The sequence below is a fragment of the Pristiophorus japonicus genome, chromosome 6 (assembly GCF_044704955.1).
Source record: "Pristiophorus japonicus isolate sPriJap1 chromosome 6, sPriJap1.hap1, whole genome shotgun sequence".
NCBI classification, from domain to species: Eukaryota; Metazoa; Chordata; class Chondrichthyes; family Pristiophoridae; genus Pristiophorus; species Pristiophorus japonicus.
The window spans coordinates 243,641,076-243,662,822 of record NC_091982.1 but is presented as its reverse complement, the minus strand read 5'-3'; the positions used below and the strand labels follow the sequence as shown (position 1 = coordinate 243,662,822).

General features: G+C 46.6%; 1 protein-coding gene across 10 annotated transcripts in view; it reads left to right on the top strand.

Annotated features, from left to right (window-relative positions):
* LOC139266014 (traf2 and NCK-interacting protein kinase-like) overlaps positions 1-21,747 on the top strand; it is a 231,688-nt gene that overhangs the window by 70,082 nt on the left and 139,859 nt on the right. The gene's annotated exons all lie outside the window — the stretch shown is intronic.

Here is a 21,747-nt window from a genome sequence, read left to right as displayed (position 1 = left end):
TTCTGCTATTTGACATGCTTCTGACAGGGCCCGTAACTCGGCCTGTTGTGCTGACGTTCCTGAGGGTAAACATCCTTTTGCCACTACCCCATATAAGGTTGAACTGCCCGTCCTGCTTTTCTGGTACCATTATCAACAAAGGAGGAATCATCTGTAAACAGGATGAGGTCTGGGTTGTGCAGAGGCTCCTCTGCTGCTAAGGCTGCTTCTTCTGTTTCTTTTAAAATCTCCACGCAGTCATGCTCTTCACATTCTGCCCCCCTCTTGCTCCCTCGATTCTGACATCGGGAGCATAGTTGCGGGATGAACTGGGCTGGCCCGGACGATAGAGATTCGGAGCTTCCAAACTGCTGTCCAGCGGGTCCATCTTGCTGCCGTCACCTGAGACATTCTATTCATAGAAAGCAAAGTGTGTACGGTGTGGGGACACTTGACAATCAGCTTTTGGTCGAGGACTAGACCCGCAGTGATCATTACCACTCGACATGTAGCTTCCATGGCCCTTGGGCAACTTTCCCATCCGAGGGCTACCGCATCCAGTTTTGCCAAATAATAGCCAATAGGTCTTTGCCGATCCCCATGTTCTTGTGTCAGTATAGCTGTCATATATCCTTCTTTCTCATGGACAAACAGGGTAAATGGCTTACCACTGTCGGGGATTCCCAGAGCCGGTGTCAAACACATGGCCTTTTTCAAACTCAGGAAAGCCTCTTGCTGTTCTTTAGTGAGGGTGATGGCTGCTTTAGAGACACGTTTCCTCTTTAAAATATCATTCAATGGCTGAGCAAACTGTGTGAAGGAGTCAATCCAATTTCTGTTAAAGTTACACAATCCCAAAAAAGACCTTAGTTCCTGAATAGTGGTGGGTTTTTTAGCAGCCCGAATGGCTGCAGTTCTATCCTGGGTAAGTTCTCTCTTTCCTTGTGAAATCTTTTGTCCCAGGTATACAACCTCTTCTTGCGATATTTGTGCTTTGTCGATGCTGGCTTTATGTCCTTTCAGCCGAAGGTGATCCAGCAAAGCTCGTAAATCTTGTTCATGCTGTTCCTCCGTGTTTGAAGCTAGCAAGATATCGTCTACATATTGGATGACTGTGGATGACAGGGGAGGTAATTCTCGCAAATGGCTTTGTAAAGCCATGTGGAATACCATAGGGCTGTTGTGGAAATCCTGCGGTAACCGGGTCCAAGTATACTGTTGTCCTTGGACAGTGAAAGCAAACCACTGTCGAACCTCCGGTGCCAGAGGCACCGACCAAAATCCGTTGGCCATATCTATAACCGAGAAATATTTATGTTCCGGTTTGAGGGCATTAAAAATGGTGGAGGGATCTGCGACCAAAGGAGCTTTTTGATCAATACACTGGTTAGCTTTCCTATAATCGACAGTCAAACGCCAAGTCTCATTAGATTTCTGTACTGGCCACACGGGGCTATTGGAGGAGCTATGCATTTTAATAAGCACCCCTTGTTTCTCCAATTGCTGAATAACCGGTAAGATTCCTGCGATGGCAGTTGGGCTGATGGGATACTGTTTAGTGCATGAAGGCTTCGTCCCGGTAAATGACGCAGGCCACAATCTGGAGTAGGCCACAATCGTTCTTATCTTTAGCCCATATCGGGTGTTCCTTCAATTCTTCTTTCTTCAAAGTTGTAATTGACCATATCACCTGACCATCCTCGAAATGAACCGATGAATCTACTTGGATTAGAACGTCCATTCCCAAAAGGGGTTGATCTACTGGACCTATCCAGACTGGCGTGGTTAGTTTATGTAGACCCAGCCCTATAAGTACCGGTGTTGTCCTTTTAATTTCCATTTTATGGCCCCCAACTCCATAGGCTGTACGTGCCCTACCATCCAACGGCAAAAAGTCTCCATATTGTAGGGGTAAGCATGTTAATTCCGCCCCATGTCTAAAAGACAGTCCACATCCTTATCGCCAACCCTCACAGTTATATATAGCCCATCTCCCCTCTGTTGTATTAGTGTGAGGAGGGGGGCCAGGGTGGGCTCTAATCGTTTTTTGCTATCCCAAGTAACTCCTTCTGTTGTTGTATTGTCAGTCGCTTAAATGCTTCTATGAGGTCGTTATCTTGTGACAAGCCTGGCTTGTTGGCTGAATTGTATCCCTGGCTGCGTCCTCTTCCCCAGCCACGACCTTTCTGTTTTGCCCTGCACGTCTTGGCCCAGTGACCTTCTTTCCCACAATAATGACATTTTCCAGGTAATTTTCCGAATAACTGTTTATCGGAATCCTGGGATTTCCATCCCATAGCCTGTACAGCTCGGACTTTAGCTCCCATATCCCGATCTAATTGGTTACATCGATCCACCAATGCTGCAAAGGTAGTTCCTCTACCTTCCCAGTCCGGTAACACTACCTTAAGCATTTTGGACAGTTCTGGCTTTAGACCTGCCACGAAAGCTGCTTTCAGGGGTCCAAACACTTGTTCATCCATTTCCTCATCCGTATTATTCATACCCGAATGTTCTAGCCACGTGCATCTAAACCTCTCGTCATACTCCAGGACCTCCTCTGTTCCTTTCTGTTGGCAGGCTGCAATATTTCCCCAGTCTGTCTTCGCTGGACTGAAGGCTTGCAGCCAGTGTTTAATCGCCTCCCATCCTGCATCTAAATCTTGCTCATCCTGCCCAAAAGCTTCTTCTACCTTGTCGTGCAATTTTCTTCCCTGTGTTTTTGGCACCATTATGGTCAAAATTTGCACTCCGTCCCAGGGATGAAGTTGATATATATTTCTTAAGCGGTCCAATTGGTCCCACGTTTTTGGTCCCCCTTTGGATTGGGCAATTCTTTGGACCATTTATCAATTTTCTCTGGGTCTGCTGGATCATGAAATAAGTATTCTGCATACACCCTTTTCCTCGTTTTTTTGGTTCCGCCCTCATCCGCAGTCTCTTCTGATTTGACTACAACTCATCTTTTTTTAAACGGGGCAAAGCACACCCCTAATTCTTCATCCTCCGACACTGTATTGTCGGAGGATTCAGAATCCGTATCTATTCCTCGGTCGTGTCTTCGGGTTTGCGCTTTTAATTTATCCAAACATGGGTACCCTGGGAATTGACCAATACATTTTCCTTTTCCTATTACTGTCTCTTGACCTAATGATTTTTTCCATTCTTTAATTTCACCTTTAAGATCTTTAACTTCCGCTTCCAGCTTTTCAAGTTCAAGCTTTTTCTGTCGCAGCTGCGCACAAACTGCTTGCAATTGATCCTTTGTACTGGTCAGTTCTCGATCATGTTGGGAACGCATTATAATTTCATTCCGGTTTCGGATCTGTCCCATAACCGCTAGGGACCATCTAGTTCGCTCTTTATTTTTCATACGGGTCGTTTTTTCCCAGACCCTTTTAATCTCGTCCAAGGACCATTGTCCTTTGGAGGTTCCGTACTTTTGTTCGATCTTAATACAGGTTTTAGATAAATTGAATTGTTGCTCTATGCATTCTTTCAACTGTTCGAGAATTAAATCTAGCGAAACTTCAGGTGGTGCCTGCCCACCTTTAACAGTTGTAGGCAATTCTTTGCTCTTATCTCCTGCTGCCATAATACTGATTTCTTTACTGGGGTCTCGAGTCGTAGGCTTTCTAGCCGATCAATAGGTCGGTGATTAATTAACTCACACACCGCCGAAGTTTAGACGTCTATGGGACCTCGAGCCGACTACCAACCGGAAGGTTCGCAAACCGGAGGCTTTCGGAATCGCGTAGAAGGAGAGGCGAATTTAGACTTTTGACCGAGTATGTAGGTCCGATGTCCAAAATTCAGTTTCTTTCCTCAGCGATCGTGTTCGTGACGCCAAAATTGTTAGATCTCTTAATTTCCAATGAAATACGAACTCCGATTGTAGTTTTAACTTCTTTATTTTTGGCAGACAGCAGTAACAAGTTATTGGCTTTAAGCCAGGTCTTTGTCCTTCTGAGACCGCATGGTCAAAATGGCTGTACTTATACCTGGATCAATTTACAGAAAAGAACTCGCCTTCTTTGACCTTATTGGCTCAATTAATAGTCTTTTAACCTTTTAATTGGCTCGCTACCCAAGGGTCCTAAAATGTCAAGTTGATTGATGACTTAATGCAACATGCTGAACTGCATGTAGCAGCCTTGACTTCGGGGTCTGTGAATTTTCGGGGTCTGTGAATTTTCACAGTCTGTCTAAATGCAGCCTGTTTGAATTCTCTATCAATATTCAAGAGGGGATTAGATATTGCCCTTACGGTTAAAGAGATCAAGATGTATGGAGAGAAAGCAGGAAAGGGGTACTGAGGGAATGATCAGCCATGATCTTATTGAATGGTGGTGCAGGCTCGAGGGGTCGAATGGCCTATTTCTGCACCTATTTTCTATGTTTCTATATTACATGCACCTGAGAGGGCAGACAGGACCTCGGTTTCGTATCTCATCTGATAGTGTGGTGCTCCCTCAGTACTGCCCCTCCAACAGTGCAGAACTCCCTCAGTCCTGCCCCTCCGACAGTGCAGTACTGCCCCTCCGACAGTGCCGCGCTCCCTCAGTACTGCCCCTCCAATGGTGCAGCACTCCCCCAGTCCTGCCCTGGGAGTGCCAGACTGGATTGTGCGCTCAAGATTCTGGGCTTTGTGACTCGGAGGCGAGAGTGCGACACACTGAGCCACTGCTGACACAGTCTGCATGCCTTTTGAGAGAGGCAGCTTTGTGATAAAGGGATCCAAATGCGCAAGATAATCTTTGCTGGCGCGGTGGTGTTTTTCGAGGTGCACTGTCGGGAAGGGTGGGGAGCGACTGTCGCTCATTGGTGAGGCGTTGACTGGAATCCTTGCCCAATTGTTTTTGAATGGTGGAAAAAAGATTAGATAAACACACTGTCAATATTCTCTGGAAACTGGACAAAGGCGTTATGTTTTTGTCCTTTTAGTGGTTCAATTCTCTTCATTCTGTTTAATGTGCTGCGTGAATCTTGAATCACATTTGAGAGGGTGTGCATGCGGAACATGAACAGACCTGCACCTGTCATGCGTCATGCTTTTTTAAATGTATCGCACCAACAGGGAAACATTTTTGTCTTTTCCCTCTTCTTTTTTTTTTTCTGTCTTTACTCCTTCTCCCTCTCTTTATCCCCTTCCCACCCTCTTTTTCCCCTTCCCTGCCTCCTTTTTTTCTTTTCTCCTTCCCTCCCTCCTTGCTTTTCACCACCTCTCTCTCTCCTCTTGCTCTTTCTACCCATTTTATCATTTCGCCATCTCCTAAGACTTTGCAATTTCCTGCTGTTCCTTGTATCTTGGCCCAGTGTATCACAGTGGTTCAAGGATAGCAGCCAGGATAGGGTGCTGAGCCCAATGCACTGAGGGAGCACTGCCCTGTCACTAAACCAAGGCCCCGTCTGCCCCCTCAGGTGGACCTAAAAGATCCCACAACACTATTTCGAAGAAGAGCAGTGGAGTTCTACTCACTATCCTGGCCAATATTTATCCCTCAACCAACAGCACTACAGAACAGATTATCCGGTCATTATCACATTGCTGTTTGTGGGAGCTTGCTGTGCGCAAATTGGCTGCCGAGTTTCCCACATTACAACAGTGACCGCACTTCAAAAAGTATTTCATTGGCTGTAAATGCTTTGGGATGTCCGGTGGTCATGAAAGGAGCTATATAAATGCAAGATCTTTCAGTTTACGTCCACTGGAGAGGGCAGATGGGGCCTCGATTTAACATTTTCTTTCAAAAGATGGCACCTCAGACAGTGCAGCACTCCCTTGGTCCTGCACTGGGAGTGTCAACCTGGATTATTTGTTCAAGTTTCTGGAGTGGGATTTGAACGCATGACCTTGTGTCTCTGAGGCGAGAGTGCTGCCCACTGAGCCACGGCTGACACAAGGCAGAGAGGGGTCACCTCTTCTCTCAACTAGGGGAATCCTGCACAGGCGGAAACAATCTTGTGATTGTGAGATTGTGAGAGTGTAGATTCCTGACACTGGGAGATCTTGCATACAGAATTTTTGCCCTTGAGAAGGTGGTGGTGAGCCGCCACCTTCTTGAACCGCTGCAATCCGTGTGGTGAAGGTACTCCCACAGTGCTGTTAGGGAGGAAGTTCTAGGATTTTGCCCCAAATGACGAAGGAACGGCCGATGTATTTCCAAGTCAGGATGGTGTGTGACTCGTCGGGGAATGTGGAGGTGGTGGTGTTCCCATACGCCCGCTGCCCTTGTCCTTCTAGGCAGTAGAGGTCACGGGTTTGGGAGGTGCTGTCGAAGAGGCCTTGGCGAATTGCTGCATTGCATCTTGTAGATGGTACACACTGCAGCCACGGTGCGCCGGTGGTGGAGGGAGTGAATGTTGAAGATGGTGGGGTGCTGATAAAGTGGGTTGGAGCAAGAGGACAAGGAATTAGGATTAAATGGGGAGGGGTGTCAGGGCTGAGGAAGGTGCAAAATGGGCTTGACCGTCCCAGTGGTCGATCCCTCCCACCTTCCCAAGATTAGTTTGGGACCATTCCCAGAATGGGGATGTGCTGCTAATCGGAGAAAGCGACTACAGTCACAAAGACACAAGCTCTGCAGTCCGATTCTTTGTATTTTGGAATGGGGCCATTGGAGCCTGTGTGTGTGGGGCTTGTGTATCACAATTGGTTCTGCAATCTCGCAACTCCGAACAAGAGATGTGAAAGCTTAATTATATGTTTAATTCGTGTCCTCTGCAGATGAAAATGCCATTTGGGGGAGGGGTATTGCGTTTCACAGTTGTGGCCCATATACCCGCTAGTTATAATTATACAGGCCAGCGATTGTCGACATAGTGATACAGAAGTGCTTATTCCTGCTCTTGGACAGAATATGGACACCAGGCAGAGAGAACTGATGATCTGCTTCCGCTCTGCCCCTCTCGACCAACATCAGCAGCTTGCATTTATATAACGCCTTTAAAGGCGCTTCACAGGAGCGACTATCATAATTTGATACTGAGCCACATCAGGTGATAGTAGGACAGATGACCAAAAGCTTGGTCAAAGAGGTGGGTTTAAGGAGCGTCCTAAAGAAGGAGGGATGGAGGGAGGGAGGAAAGGTAGAGAGGCTTGGAGAGGGAGTTCGAGCTCGGGGCCCAGGCAACTGAAGGCATGGCCGCCAATGGCGGAGCGATGAAAATTGGGGATGGTCAAGCGGCCAGAATTAGAGGAGCTCCGAGATCTCAGAGGGTATAGGGCTGCAAGAAGTTACAGAGATAGGGAGGGAGAGGAGATTATGTTATTTTAAAATGGGAATGGTTTACTCTCTCCTCTCCCTGACTCGTTTCCTCTGAATTTGCTGACTCCTGTTCTTTGGGCACGGCTCCACTAATTGTCCCCTACTTTGGAAAGTGAAGCAGCTCTTTGAGCAAGGTGGGCAGTCAAAGCTGAATCCGAATTTGTGTCTTCCTATCAACATCACAAAAACAGATGATCTGGTCATTATCACACTGCTTTTTGCGGGAGCTTGCTGAGCGCAAATTGGCTGCTGCGTTTCCCACATTACAACAGCGACTGCACTTCAGAACATGCTTTGTTGGCTGTAAAGCGCTTTGAGATGTCCGGTGGTCGTGAAAGGCGCTATAGAAATGCAACTCTATCTTTCTTTCCCTGCTTTGCCCTCCGCTTCCTCCCCCCGCCCCCTGCCCGCCCGCCCCCGACAGCCACAGGAAGAGCCAGTGGGTGGAGACCAGGAACTGAAACCCATGCCCGAATATCCCCCATCTCACCAGTGGTGCTGAGGCCAACTGTAGACCAAAGTCACCACCATCTGTGATCCGCTAACTCTGCCAGTAATCCAGCTATGGCTTGTGTCCAATTCTGGGCACGGATGTCAAGGTCTTGGAGACGGTGCAGAGGAGATTTACTCGAATGGCACCAGAGGATGTGGGAACTTCAGTTGTGTGGAGAGACTGGAGAAGCTGGGATTTTTCTCCTTGGGTTAGAGAAGGTTAAGGGGCGATTTAATGGAGGTGCTCCAAAATCAGGGAGGGTTGTGAAAGAGTAACTAACTGTTTGCACTGGTGGGAGGATCGGTAACCAGAGGACGTAGATGGAAAGTAATTGGCAAAAGAACCAGAGGAGAGGAGAGGGAAAAAAAAATGTACACAGCGAGTTATGATGTGGAATTGACTTTAATTCCCGGAGACTCAAGGGCAAATCCTAGAGTGTTGGCAAGCTTTGACAGATGGGAACTCTGATCTCCAGCCTGGAAGTGTCTTTCCCACTCACTCCGCCCAGTTTTAAAACTTCGCCCTCATCGCCCCATCATTTCTTTCATGACCTACATCGGCTCCCGGTCAAGCAGCGCCTTGATTTTCAAATTCTCATCCTTGTTTTCAAATCCCTCCACCGCTCTCGCCCCCTCCCTTTCTCTCTTAACCTCCTCCATCCCTCCGAGATCTCTGTGCTTCTGCAATTCTGGCCTCTTGTTCATCCCTGATTTTAATTGCCCCACCGTTGGCGGCCTTCAGCTGCCTGGGCCCCGAGCTCTGGAATTCCCTTGTTATCAAATCCCTCCGTGGCCCTCGCCTCCTTCCAATCTCTAAGAACATAACATAAGAAATAGGAGCAGGAGTAGGTCATTTGGCCCCTCAAGTCTGCTCCGCCATTCAATAAGATCATGGCTGATCTGATCATGAACTTGGCTCCACTTCCCTGCCCACTCCCCAAAACCCTTTACTCCCTTATCACACAAAAATCTGTCTATCTCTGCCTTAAATATATTCAATGACCCAGCCTCCACAGCTCTCTGCGGTAGAGAATTCCAGAGATTTACAACCCTCTGAGAGAAGAACTTTCTCCTCCTCTCCGTTTTAAATGGGCGGCCCCTTATTCTGAGACAATGCCCCCTAGCTTTAGTTTCTCCTAGGAGTGGAAATATCCTCTCTGCATCCACCTTGTCGAGCCCCCTCATTATCTTACACATTTCGATAAGATCACCTCTCATTCTTCTGAGCTCCAATGAGTATAGGCCCAACCTACTCAACCTATCTTCATAAGTCAACCCCCTCACCTCCGGAATCAACCTTGTGAACCTTCTCTGAACTGCCTCCAATGCAAGTACATCCTTCCTTAAATACGGAGACCAAAACTGTACGCAGTACTCTAGGTGTGGTCTCACCAATACCCTGTACAGTTGTAGCAGGACTTCTCTGCTTTTATACTCCATCCCCCTTGCAATAAAGGGCAACATTCCATTTGCCTGTAATCTCCTCCAGCCCCACAACCCCTCCCCGAGATGTCTTCGCTCCTCTAATTCTGCCCTCTTGAGCATCCCTGATTCTAATTGCTCCACCACTGGTGGCCGTGCCTTCTGTTGCTTGGGGCCTAAGCTCGAATTCCCTACTTCAACCTCTCCTTAAAACCTACCTCTTTGACCAAGCTTTTGGTCATCTGCCCTAATATCTCCTTACGTGCCTCGGTATCTGATGACAGCACTGTGAAGTGCCCTGGGACATTTTACGACGTTAAAGGTGATTTATAGGTATAGGCTCGTTGCTTTTGACAGCCGGGAACTGAGGCAGTTGAAGGTGTTGATTGGTCAATTAGATCGCCCGTGTCTGTATTGTTGCTTCCTTGTGTTTTATCAATTTAAAAAGAAAGTTTAGTAATGAGAGCCTTGGGATTGCACACCCCAGGTTGTACAATCATTCAGCACTGGTCCCTGATCCCTCTGCCCTGGAATGAGATTTGCAGGCAGTGACTGACTATTGGATAGTAATAGCATGGTGACAGATGGGCTGTGAGAGACTGCGAGTCTCTGTGCGGCGAGTCCTGCTTTAATTACTGCCCGGATACGCTGCAGGACACTTGCTATTTCTGGAGCATTTATATAAAAAAAACTTGTGTCTGGATCAGAGACGAGCTGTGGCTCGAGAATAGGATTAATACTGTTGTATACCTGAGGGTTAATGCTTTCTCACAGGTTAGCCAGCAAAACTCATCGCAATCTCCCACTCTCTTTTCCCCCCCCCCCCCCCCCCACTTATTTTTATTTTGGGTGCGCGGTCCCTTTAACGGGCTGCGCAGTGCTTTCAAAATCTCGCACATGCGCAAAATCTCCCGTTCAGAAGCCGGTGATGGGCCTGCCTGGGACTGTTGGACCGCGGCGTGGCTTAGCGAGAACGTTGCTCTCCATTCTTCCCCAGAAATGCTCAACAGTGAAACGCCCGTCGCGCTCCCTACCCTCTTCCCTGCGCCCTCCTTCCCCCTTCTCCTCCGTTCCTTCTTGTAATATCTGTTAGCTTGTAATGTTTGTAGCTCCACACTGTGGATGTGGACGTATTGTGTACTGCAACTGCAGAGTTAATAATAAACAGAACCAGGCAGTTTCCGGAGGCTTCCGAGAGAGAGCCGCCTGCCATGTAGGAAGCTGTGTGTGCTGTGCTCTCTGAATATATCACATTTGGCGATGAGATGGGATTTTTCGGATGATTTAAAGCTTAAATTTTGTTGGGGAAGGATTCAGCCAGCCGACAGAGAGAATTTGGGGGGAAAAAAGCTGCAAAATCCGAGCTAAAATACAGCACACGTTGTGAACAGCTAGAGATTAAAATGGCAGGTGTAATCGGATATTTGGGGGAATATAGACACGACCGGGAACGTTTTAAAGCGTATGTGGATCGGCTAGAAATGTATTTCACTGCAAATAACACAATCAAAGTTCCAGACAATGCAGTCCAGAACCGGGCTGTGTTGGAACGTAAGAAAGCGATCTTCTTATCGGAGGCGGGTCCGGCATTGTACGAAACCCTTGTAAATCTGCTTGTGCCTGACGAGCCAAAGGACACAACACTTAGAGATTTTAACGAAGCTGGAGCAGCACTATAACCTCAAACCATTAGAAAATGCTGAAAGCTATGTATCAGTGATAATATCATAGCATTAAAAAAGCTATTGATGCACTGTAATTTTGGAAACTTTCAAAACCAAGCATCACGGGATCGTTTTGTTTTTGGGGTGAAAAATGATGCGATCAGAAGGAAGTTATTGACGACGGATGACTTGACTTTTGAGATTGCTTGTCAGACAGCGAGGTCGATGGGCATGGCCGAACAATATTCCCGAGAATTAAATAATGATTACGGTCATCGGTCAACCGAGGTAAATCACCTGCAGGTTCAAAGATGGTGGGGGCCCAAAGTCTCAGAAACTGGAAATTCTAACAGAGCGTCGAAGTCATGCTATAGGTGCCTGGGACAACACATTGCTCAAAGTTGTCCATACGTGAAGGCAGAGTGTTTCTTCTGCAGGAAGACTGGGCATCTTGCAAAGGCATGCCGACTGAAGGGTAAACCAGCTTCCAAAGCTATGAGTCCAGCGTTCAAAGCTATGAGTAGAAATCCCAAGAGACTACATTGCATGGAAGAACAACAACAGGACAAGGAGATGATAGAGTTACACGTCATCAGGAGCACGAGGTTAATGGACAGCGATTCGGAAAGCATCAAAATCCACATAGATGTTGCGGGATTCAAGATACCAATGGAAATTGACACTGGTGCATCCGTGAGTGTAGTACCAGAGTCGCTGTACCGCGACAAATTGCGTGATTTCCAACTGGAGAAATCCAAGACACAGCTGCGAGGCTACTCGGGAGAGAAAATTCCGGTGGTCGTATCACCGTATCGGTGAAATATAAAGATCAATTTCAGAACTTGCCTCTAATAGTAGTGAAAGGAGACAAGTCTGCCTTACTAGGAAGAAATTGGTTGAGCTCACTGAAGCTGGATTGGAGTAAGATTTTCCGTGTGGAAGCGAGATTTTCATCATCGGATGAGGTTATCAAGCAGTATCCGAAGGTGTTCTGCGAAACGTGCAGTCCGATCCAAGGCTTCAATGTATAGAACGATGCTAGATCGGTTTACTACAAGCCATGTTCCGTACCATATGCACTCCAGGATAAAGTTGAGCAAGAACTCAAAAGACTAGAGACTGAACATTATTTGTAAGATAGATCGATGTAATTGGGCTACACCCATTGTTGTTGTACCTAAGTCCAATGGTAAGGTAAGTTTGTTTGATGATTATAAAGTAACCGTAAACCAGGTTCCAGAGGGTAATGTCCCCAATACATTGCCAAATATAGAAGATTTGTTCACAACACTGACAGGTGGTCAGATCTTCTCAAAACTGGATCTTACGAATGCCTACTTACAGCTTGAACTAGATGAGGAGTCCAAGTCATGTTTGACTATAAATACTCATCGAGGCCTATATCAATTGAATACCGTTTGGAGTGTCTTCCGCCCCTGCCATATTCCAAGGGGTGATGAACCAGATTTTGCAAGGTATTGAAGGGGTAGTATGTTATTTGGATGACATACTAATTTCAGCACCAAATAGGCAAATTCATAATAACATATTGAATGAAGTCCTCAAACGGCTAGAGAAGCACAGAGTACAAGTGTCTGCTCGTAAGTGTGAGTTATTTCAAAACTCAGTGGAATACTTAGGGTACAGAGTAGACAAAGATGGTTTACATCCAACCATGGAAAAATTGGATGCAATTAGAAATGCACTGACTCCCAGGAATGTCACTGAACTTCGTTCATTCTTGGGTCTTTTGAACTATTATGGGAAGTTCCTACCAAATTTGGCTACAGTATTACATACACTGAATGAACTTTTGAAAAAACAGGTCCATTGGAAGTGGTCAAAAGAATGCGATACAGCATTCAAGGAGTGTAAAAGCAAATTGGTAGAGAGCACCATGTCAGTTCACTATGACATATCTAAGGAGATTAAGCTAGCATGAGATGCCTCTCCGTATGGAGTTGGGGCAGTGATCTCTCATGTATCACGTCGTGAGGAGGAGACCAATTGCTTTTGCTTCATGCACTCTCAATGCCAGTGAGAGTAATTATGCGCAAATTAAAGGGAAGCTTTGGCATTAATTTTTGGGGTCAAGAAGTTTCACAAATACTTGTATGGTCATAAGTTTACCATCGTTACAGACCATAAGCCCCTAACAGCAATCCTCCATCCAAAGTCCCCAGTTCCAACATTAGCTGCAGCCCGAATGCAGAGATGGGCTTTGATTTTGTCAGCATATACATATGATATTGAATACAGATGATCAGCTGATCACAGTAATGCTGATGCAATGTCTAGATTGCCTTCCCCATCACAAGTTACACCCGATAGGGAAGAAGTGTTTTATTTTTCATACATTGATGAACTGCCAGTCACAGCTGAAGAGATTGGTAGAGCAACCAAACGTGACCCAGTGATGTCAAAGGTATATGAGTATATTGCAAATGGATGGACAAACCAGCTAACAGACAAAGATACACATCCATTTTTAATTCGTAGGAATGAATTATCAGTCGATAAAGATTGTATCATGTGAGGTGCAAGAGTGGTTATACCAAATAAATTCAGGTCCAAATTATAAGGAGACCTCCATGACCAGCACCTGGGAATGTGCTTGACCAACAAGAGTTTTGCACGCAATTATTTATGGTGGCCAGGTCTTGATAAAGATATAGAGTACATCGTGAGTCAGTGTACGACATGTCAATCGATAAGCAAGCAACCACCACCAGTGTCATTATAGCCATGGAAATAGCCTCCCAGGGTGTGGCAAAGACTACATATTGATTTTGCTGAGTTAGAAGGACAACGATTGTTCATTGTGATAGCCATTCAAAGTGGGTTGAGGTGTTTCCAATGTGGAAAATAACAAGTAAAACATTGGACATTTTGCGAAAATTATTTTCTTCATTTGACCTCCCTGAAGAAATTGTTTCGGAGAATGGACCACAATTTTGTTCAGAAGAATTTGCACAATTCACGAGCAAAAATGGTGTGAAACATACCAATGTTCCACCATACCATCCTGCTTCGAATGGTGCAGCAGAGCGCACTGTACAAATTGTAAAACGTGCCCTCATAAAACAAATGTTAGATCCAAATCCAAGGAAATGACAGTTGTCATTGGATCACAAATTGGCTAATTTTTTGATTACATATCGGAATACTCCTCATACAACTACTGGTAAAACTCCAGCAGAATTGTTTCTCAAACGACAGTCACAAACCAGATTCCTGTTGTTAAAGCCAAATTTGGCACAGTCCATAGAAGAGACACAATTAAGACAGAAAGAGAATCATGATAGAGGTAGAGTAAAAGAGAGAAGTGTGAAATTAAACCAGAAGGTGAGAGTGAAGAACCATCACCATAAATGGTTAAAGTGGTTACCAGGAAGAGTGGTGAAGATATGTGGTCCTCGCACATATGGTAAAGATGTTTGATAATGGACAGGTTAGGTTTGTGCATATTGATATTTTACCTACAGACATGGAAGGAGTTGAAGGTGGGAATGATTCAATTATTTCTGACTCATCAGATAGTTTTGATACACCAGAAGCAAATCCTAAATCCAATGTACTGGAAACAAATCCAGGAGAGAATCAGAATGAAAGTCTGAGTCCGAGTCAGGAAAACAAAGAGCCTGAAGTTAGAGTGAGTTCAAATGAAAATCAAGGAAATTCCCTGGAGGAAAACGTTCCTCAGGATGAGCCTCGAATGAGAGTAGATTCGAGACCATGTTTGGAAGATTCTGTTCGAGTGCGAAGGTATCCTCTTCGAAACAGAAAACAAGTGGTAAAGTTAAATTTGTAAATATGGAAAAAAAAATAAGTTTATATCCTGTGTTATGTATAAATATGAAGGTTTTGTATGATGTTTGTTATGATGGCTTCTTCATTAACAAGGGAGAAGAGTAATGTCTGTAAGCTTGTAATGTTTATAGCTCCACACTGTGGATGTGGGCGTATTGTGTACTGCAACTGCAGAGTTAATAATAAACAGAACCAGGCAGATTCTGGAGGCTTCCGAGAGAGAGCTGCCTGCCATGTTAGGAGCTGTGTGTGCTGTGCTGTGCTCTGTGAGAATATATCTAACTTCCCTCGCCCTTCTCTTCTCCCCTCCCTTCCTCTCTTCCCCTCCCCCTTTCCTTCCTCTCTTTTTCTCCCCCCCCACCGCCATCCTTCCTTCCCCTCCCTTCCCCCCCTTCCCCTCCCTTCCCCCCCTTCCCCTCCCTTCCCCCCCTTCCCCTCCCTTCCCCTCTCTTTCTCTCCCCCTTCCCCTCTCTTTCTCTCCCCCTTCCCCTCTCTTTCTCTCCCCCTTCCCCTCTCTTTCTCTCCCCCTTCCCCTCTCTTTCTCTCCCCCTTCCCCTCTCTTTCTCTCCCCCTTCCCCTCTCTTTCTCTCCCCCTTCCCCTCTCTTTCTCTCCCCCTTCCCCTCTCTTTCTCTCCCCCTTCCCCTCTCTTTCTCTCCCCCTTCCCCTCTCTTTCTCCCCCCCTTCCCCTCTCTTTCTCCCCCCCTTCCCCTCTCTTTCTCCCCCCCTTCCCCTCTCTTTCTCCCCCCCTTCCCCTCTCTTTCTCCCCCCCTTCCCCTCTCTCTCTCCCCCCCCTCCCTTCCTCTCTCTCCCCCCCCCTCCCTTCCTCTCTCTCTCCTCTCCCCCCTCCCTCTCTCTCTCCTCTCCCCCCTCCCTTTCTCTCTCCTCTCCCTTCCTCTCTCTCTCCCCCCCCTCCCTTCCTCTCTCTCCCCCCCCCTTCCTCTCTCCTCTCCCCCCTCCTCCCTTCCTCTCTTTTTCTTTCCCCCTTCCTCCCCCCCTTACACTCTTTCCCCCCCCCCTCCGCCTTCCTTTCCCCCCCCCCCCCGTTTTTCTTTCTCTCTCTCTCTCTCTCTCTCTCTCTCTCTTTCCCCCCCCCCCCCTCTCTCTCTCTCTCTCTCTCTCTCGATCATCCCCTCCCTTCCTCTCTCTCCCTCTTGCCCCCTCCCTCTCGAACCTTCTGTTTCGGAGGCGAGGGTGCTACTAACGGAGCCACGGCTAATAGCAAAATAAAATAGTCTTGTGAACAAAAGACTAACTCCTCCAGAGTATACTGTGCCTCACTTCTTCCTCCAGTTGCTGTCTCTGTTGTTGGATCAGATTGATCGCTGCAGGTCATTCAATGCTTTTGCTGATGTCATTGCTGCCCCCAGGTGGTGCCTCGTGTTACTGCAAACACGACCCAAGCGCGTTCGCAGTGAAGCTCGGCCGGGAGCACCTTCTCCTCTTTTTCCCACCCCACCCCCCTTTTTCTTGGCCTCGCGAGCAGGCCCGTTGGGCACTCTGGTGAGGAAGGGAGAGCGGAGAAAAGAAAAGTCGAGTGTGGCCGCAGCACCTTTGCTGTATCCGACCAGTTCCTCAGCAAATGCAGTTACCCCAAAGATGGTGATTTGGGTTTGGGGGTTGCCAACGCTCCAGGATTGCCCTGGAGTCTCCAGGAAATAAAGAATTATCTTCAGGGACACTGCTACGAGAAAATCTGGGAGAAAAATCATTGGGCCAATAAGATAATTTTTTTTTTTTACATATTTTTCTTTCTACACTTTTGTTAGTTAGAAAAATATTGGAGATGCGGAGGAGGGGGCGGATGGCTGTTTCACTGACCGTCAACAATCATCCAATCGGGTAAGGGCGAGTGGTTCATTTGGCCGTGGGAAGGCACGGCATCGCGAGGATGGACATGTCAGGCGACCAATGGCAGGTGTGTGGGGGCGGGGCGGTTGGAGACGAGACGTCATGTGACGAGACCTCATGTGACGAGACCTCCAGGTATCTGTCCATCCGGATTTCACAACCCCGCGTTAGCACCTTTGCAGCAGCCAATCAACTCCTCTCCCAAACTTGATGGGGGAATGGGGGCGGGGGTGGGGTCAAATGTCACCCAACCAGTGCATTGTGAGCAAACTTCCTCTTTCAGGATTTGCTGTATAAAATCTGAGTGACCATATCATTGCCATGACATCATCACGTCCTCCTTTAAATTATTGGGGCTGAAATTGTGGTCGGAGGCTTCCTGCGCGCAATTGCCTCCGACCTGATACATTTCTACGAAAGTACCTGGTGGTCCGGGAGCAGCATGGGATTCCGGTGGGGAAGCCTTCTCTTCCCGCGCAGCGAAGCGCGCTCCCGTCCTCCTGGTTCCCACGGAGAAGGTGCAGTCACGTGTGACTACTCAGCCAATCAGATGAAGTATTCCACAGCTTTCCCATTAATAGTAATGGAGCTCCATATCTACCAGTTCTCATTACTAATAATGAGAAAAAAACCACACTAAACACATAATAAAAAATAAAAAAACACACCTCACACATTTAAAATTAAAGTTAATAAATATCTTAGAGAAAGAAACATTTCCGAGTTTTTAAAACGTTTTTTAATTATGGTTAAAAATAAATGTAATGTCGTAAAAATGTGTTTTTAAAAAAAATTTTATTTAGTGTTTTTGTATGGTTTTTAAACTTTTATGCCTGTAACAGTAGGCTATGTGCTTGCTTTTATCAGGCGCAATAGTTTTGAGGACATTTGCTGGGCAAGGTATGGGTAAATCCCGCAATCTTGCCCAAATGAATGTCTTACATAACATCAGAACATAAGAATTAGGAACAGGGGTAGGCCATCTAGCCCCTCGAGCCTGCTCCGCCATTCAACAAGATCATGGCTGATCTGGCCGTAGACTCAGCTCCACTTACTCCCCGCTCCCCGTAACCCTTAATTCCCTTATTGGTTAAAAATTTATCTATCTGTGATTTGAATACATTCAATGAGCTAGCCTCAGCTGCTTCCTTGGGCAGAGAATTCCACAGATTCACAACTCTCTGGGAGAAGAAAATCCTTCTCAACTCGGTTTTAAATTGGCTCCCCCGTATTTTGAGGCTGTGCCCCCTAGTTCTAGTCTCCCAGAGCAGTGGAAACCACCTCTCTGCCTCTATCTTGTCTATCCCTTTCATTATTTTAAATGTTTCTATAAGATCACCCCTCATCCTTCTGAACTCCAACGAGTAAAGACCCAGTCTACTCAATCTATCATCATAAGGTAACCCCCTCATCTCCGGAATCAGCCTCGTGAATCGTCTCTGTACCCCCTCCAAAGCTAGAATATCCTTCCTTAAGTAAGGTGACCAAAACTGCACGCAGTACTCCAGGTGCGGCCTCACCAATACCCTGTACAGTTGCAGCAGGACCTCCCTGCTTTTGTACTCCATCCCTCTCGCAATGAAGGCCAACATTCCATTCGCCTTCCTGATTACCTGCTGCACCTGCAAACTAACTTTTTGGGATTCATGCACAAGGACCCCCAGGTCCCTCTGCACCGCAGCATGTTGTAATTTCTCCCCATTCAAATAATATTCCCTTTTACTGTTTTTTCCAAGGTGGATGACCTCACACTTTCCGACATTGTATTCCATCTGCCAAACCTTAGCCCATTCGCTTAACCTATCTAAATCTCTTTGCAGCCTCTCTGTGTCCTCTACACAACCCTCTTTGCCACTAATCTTTGTGTCATCTGCAAATTTTGTTACACTACACTCAGTCCCCTCTTCCAGGTCATCTATGTATATTGTAAACAGTTGTGGTCCTAGCACCGATCCCTGTGGCACACTACTAACCACCGATTTCCAACCCGAAAAGGACCCATTTATCCCGACTCTCTGCTTTCTGTGAGCCAGCCAATTCTCGATCCATGCTAATACATTTCTTCTGACTCCACGTACCTTTATCTTCTGCAGTAACCTTTTGTGTGGCACCTTATCAAATGCCTTTTGGAAATCTCAATACACCACATCAATCGGTACACCTCTATCCACCATGCTCGTTATATCCTCAAAGAATTCCAGTAAATTAGTTAAACATGATTTCCCCTTCATGAATCCATGTTGCGTCTGCTTGATTGCACTATTCCTATCTAGATGTCCCGCTATTTCTTCCTTAATGATAGCTTCAAGCATTTTCCCCACTACAGTTGTTACTAACCGGCCTATAGTTACCTGCCTTTTGTCTGCCCCCTTTTTTAAACAGATGCGTTACATTAGCTGCTTTCCAATCCGCTGGTACCTCCCCAGAGTCCAGAGAATTTTGGTAGATTATGACGAATGCATCTGCTATAACTTCCGCCATCTCTTTTAATACCCTGGGATGCATTTCATCAGGACCAAGGGATTTGTCGACCTTGAGTCCCATTAGCCTGTCCAGCACTACCCCCCTAGTGATAGTGATTGTCTCAAGGTCCTCCCTTCCCACATTCCCGTGACCAGCAATTTCTGGCATGGTTTTTGTGTCTTCTACTGTGAAGACCGAAGCAAAATAATTGTTTAAGGTCTCGGCCATTTCCACATTTCCCATTATTAAATCCCCCTTCTCATCTTCTAAGGGACAAACATTTACTTTAGTCACTCTTTTCCATTTTATATATTGGTAAAAGCTTTTACTGTCTGTTTTTATGTTTTGCGCAAGTTTACTTTCGTAATCTATCTTTCCTTTCTTTATTGCTTTCCTAGTCATTCTTTGCTGTCATTTAAAATTTTCCCAATCTTCTAGTTTCCCACTAATCTTGGCCACCTTATACGCATTGGGTTTTAATTTGATACTCTCCTTTATTTCCTTGGTTATCCACAGCTGGTTATCGCTTCTCTTACCGCCCTTCTTTTTCACTGGAATATATTTTTGTTGAGCACTATGAAAGAGCTCCTTAAAAGTCCTCCACTGTTCCTCAATTGTGCCACCATTTAGTTTGTGTTTCCAGTCTGCTTTAGCTAACTCTGCCCTCATCCCACTGTAGTCCCCTTTGTTTAAGCATAGTGCACTTGTTTGAGACACTACTTCCTCACCCTCAATCTGTATTACAAATTCAAATATACTGTGATCACTTATTCCGAGAGGATCTTTTACTAGGAGATCGTTTATTATTCCTGTCTCATTACACAGGACCAGATCTAAGATAGCTTGCTCCCTTGTAGGTTCTGTAACATAGTGTTCTAAGAAACAATCCCATATGCAATCTTGGCTGCCGAGATGCGGAGGATCCATAAGGCTCCAGCTTGATGGATCGGAAAAGCCGGTTTTCGGCGTATGCACATTGTGCGCTGAAAACCGGCTTTTGCGATTCCTTCCGTACAGACCCAGGGAGGCTGGGATTTCGAGGCCATTATTTGTTCGTGCGATGTGGCCGTTGCTGGCAAGTCCCGCCCCATCCCGATTATTGCCCGTCCCTAGTTGCCCTGGAGAAGGGGGTGGTGTGCAGCCTTCCCGTTGGGCCGTCCGGCCTAGAGGCCTTGCGTAGGCCGCTCACAGGGACAGGCAGCCAGTTAAAGGGGGGCTCTGCGCTACAGGGAACATTGGTGGTGAGCCGCCACCTTTGAACCGCTGCCGTCCAGGTGGTGAAGGTGCTGCTCCACTGGTGTAAGGCAGTGAGTTCCAGGAACAGCAACGTTTGGGCACGTTGGGGTGGTGTGTGGCATGGAGGGCGACCTGGAGGTGGTGATGTTCCCCCGCCCCCCCCCCACCTCCCCTCGCTGCCTGTTCCCTTTCTCGGTGCTGGGGAAGATGCTGCTGTTGGGGTTTTTCCCGCAATCGGCAGCTTCACGGTGACTTGGCCAACACCAGCTTTTTATTCCAGCTTTTTAAAAAAAAAAAAAACTGAATTCAAATTCTCAAACATCCGCCGTGGGTTTTGAACTCGCGTTTTCTGGATTAGTGTGTCAGCTGTGGCTCAATGGGTAGCACACTTGCCTCTGAGTCAGAAGGCCCTGGGTTCAAGTCCCACTACCCTGATCCTGATGAAATGCATCCCAGGGTATTAAAAGAAATGGCGGAAGTTATAGCAGATGCATTCGTTATAATCTACCAAAATTCTCGGGACTCTGGGGAGGTACCAGCGGATTGGAAAGCAGCTAATGTAACGCCTCTGTTTAAAAAAGGGGGCAGACAAAAGGCAGGTAACTATCGGCCGGTTAGGTTAACATCTGTAGTGGGTAAAATGCTTGAAACTATCATTAAGGAAGAAATAGCGGGACATCTAGATAGGAATAGTGCAATCAAGCAGACGCAACATGGATTCATGAAGGGGAAATCATGTTTAACTAATTTACTGGAATTCTTTGAGGATATAACGAGCATGGTGGATAGAGGTGTACCGATGGATGTGGTGTATTAAGATTTCCAAAAGGCATTCGATAAGGTGCCACACAAAAGGTTACTGCAGAAGATAAAGGTACGCGGAGTCAGAGGAAATGTATTAGCATGGATAGAGAATTGGCTGGCTAACAGCAAGCAGAGAGTCGGGATAAATGGGTCCTTTTCGGTTTGGAAATCGGTGGTTAGTGGTGTGCCACAGGGATCGGTGCTGGGACCACAACTGTTTACAACAAACATAGATGACCTGGAAGAGGGGACAGAGTGCAGTGTAACAAAATTTGCAGATGACACAAAGATTAGTGGGAAAGCGGGTTGTGTCGAGGACACAGACTGCAAAGAGATTTAGATAGGTTAAGCGAATGGGCTAAGGTTTGGCAGATGGAATACAATGTCGGAAAATGTGAGGTCATCCACCTTGGGTGGGGGGGGTGGGGGGGGGAAACAATAAAAGGGAATATTATTTGAATGGGGAGAAATTACAACATGCTGCAGTGCAGAGGGACCTGGGGGTCCTTGTGCATGAATCCCAAAAAGTTAGTTTGCAGGTGCAGCAGGTAATCAGGAAGGCGAATGGAATGTTGGCCTTCATTGCGAGAGGGATGGAGTACAAAAGCAGGGGAGGTCCTGCTGCAACTGTACAGGGTATTGGTGAGGCCGCACCTGGAGTACTGCGTGCAGTTTTGGTTACCTTACTTAAGGAAGGATATACTAGCCTTGGAAGTGGGTACAGAGACGATTCACTAGGCTGATTCCGGAGGTGAGGGGG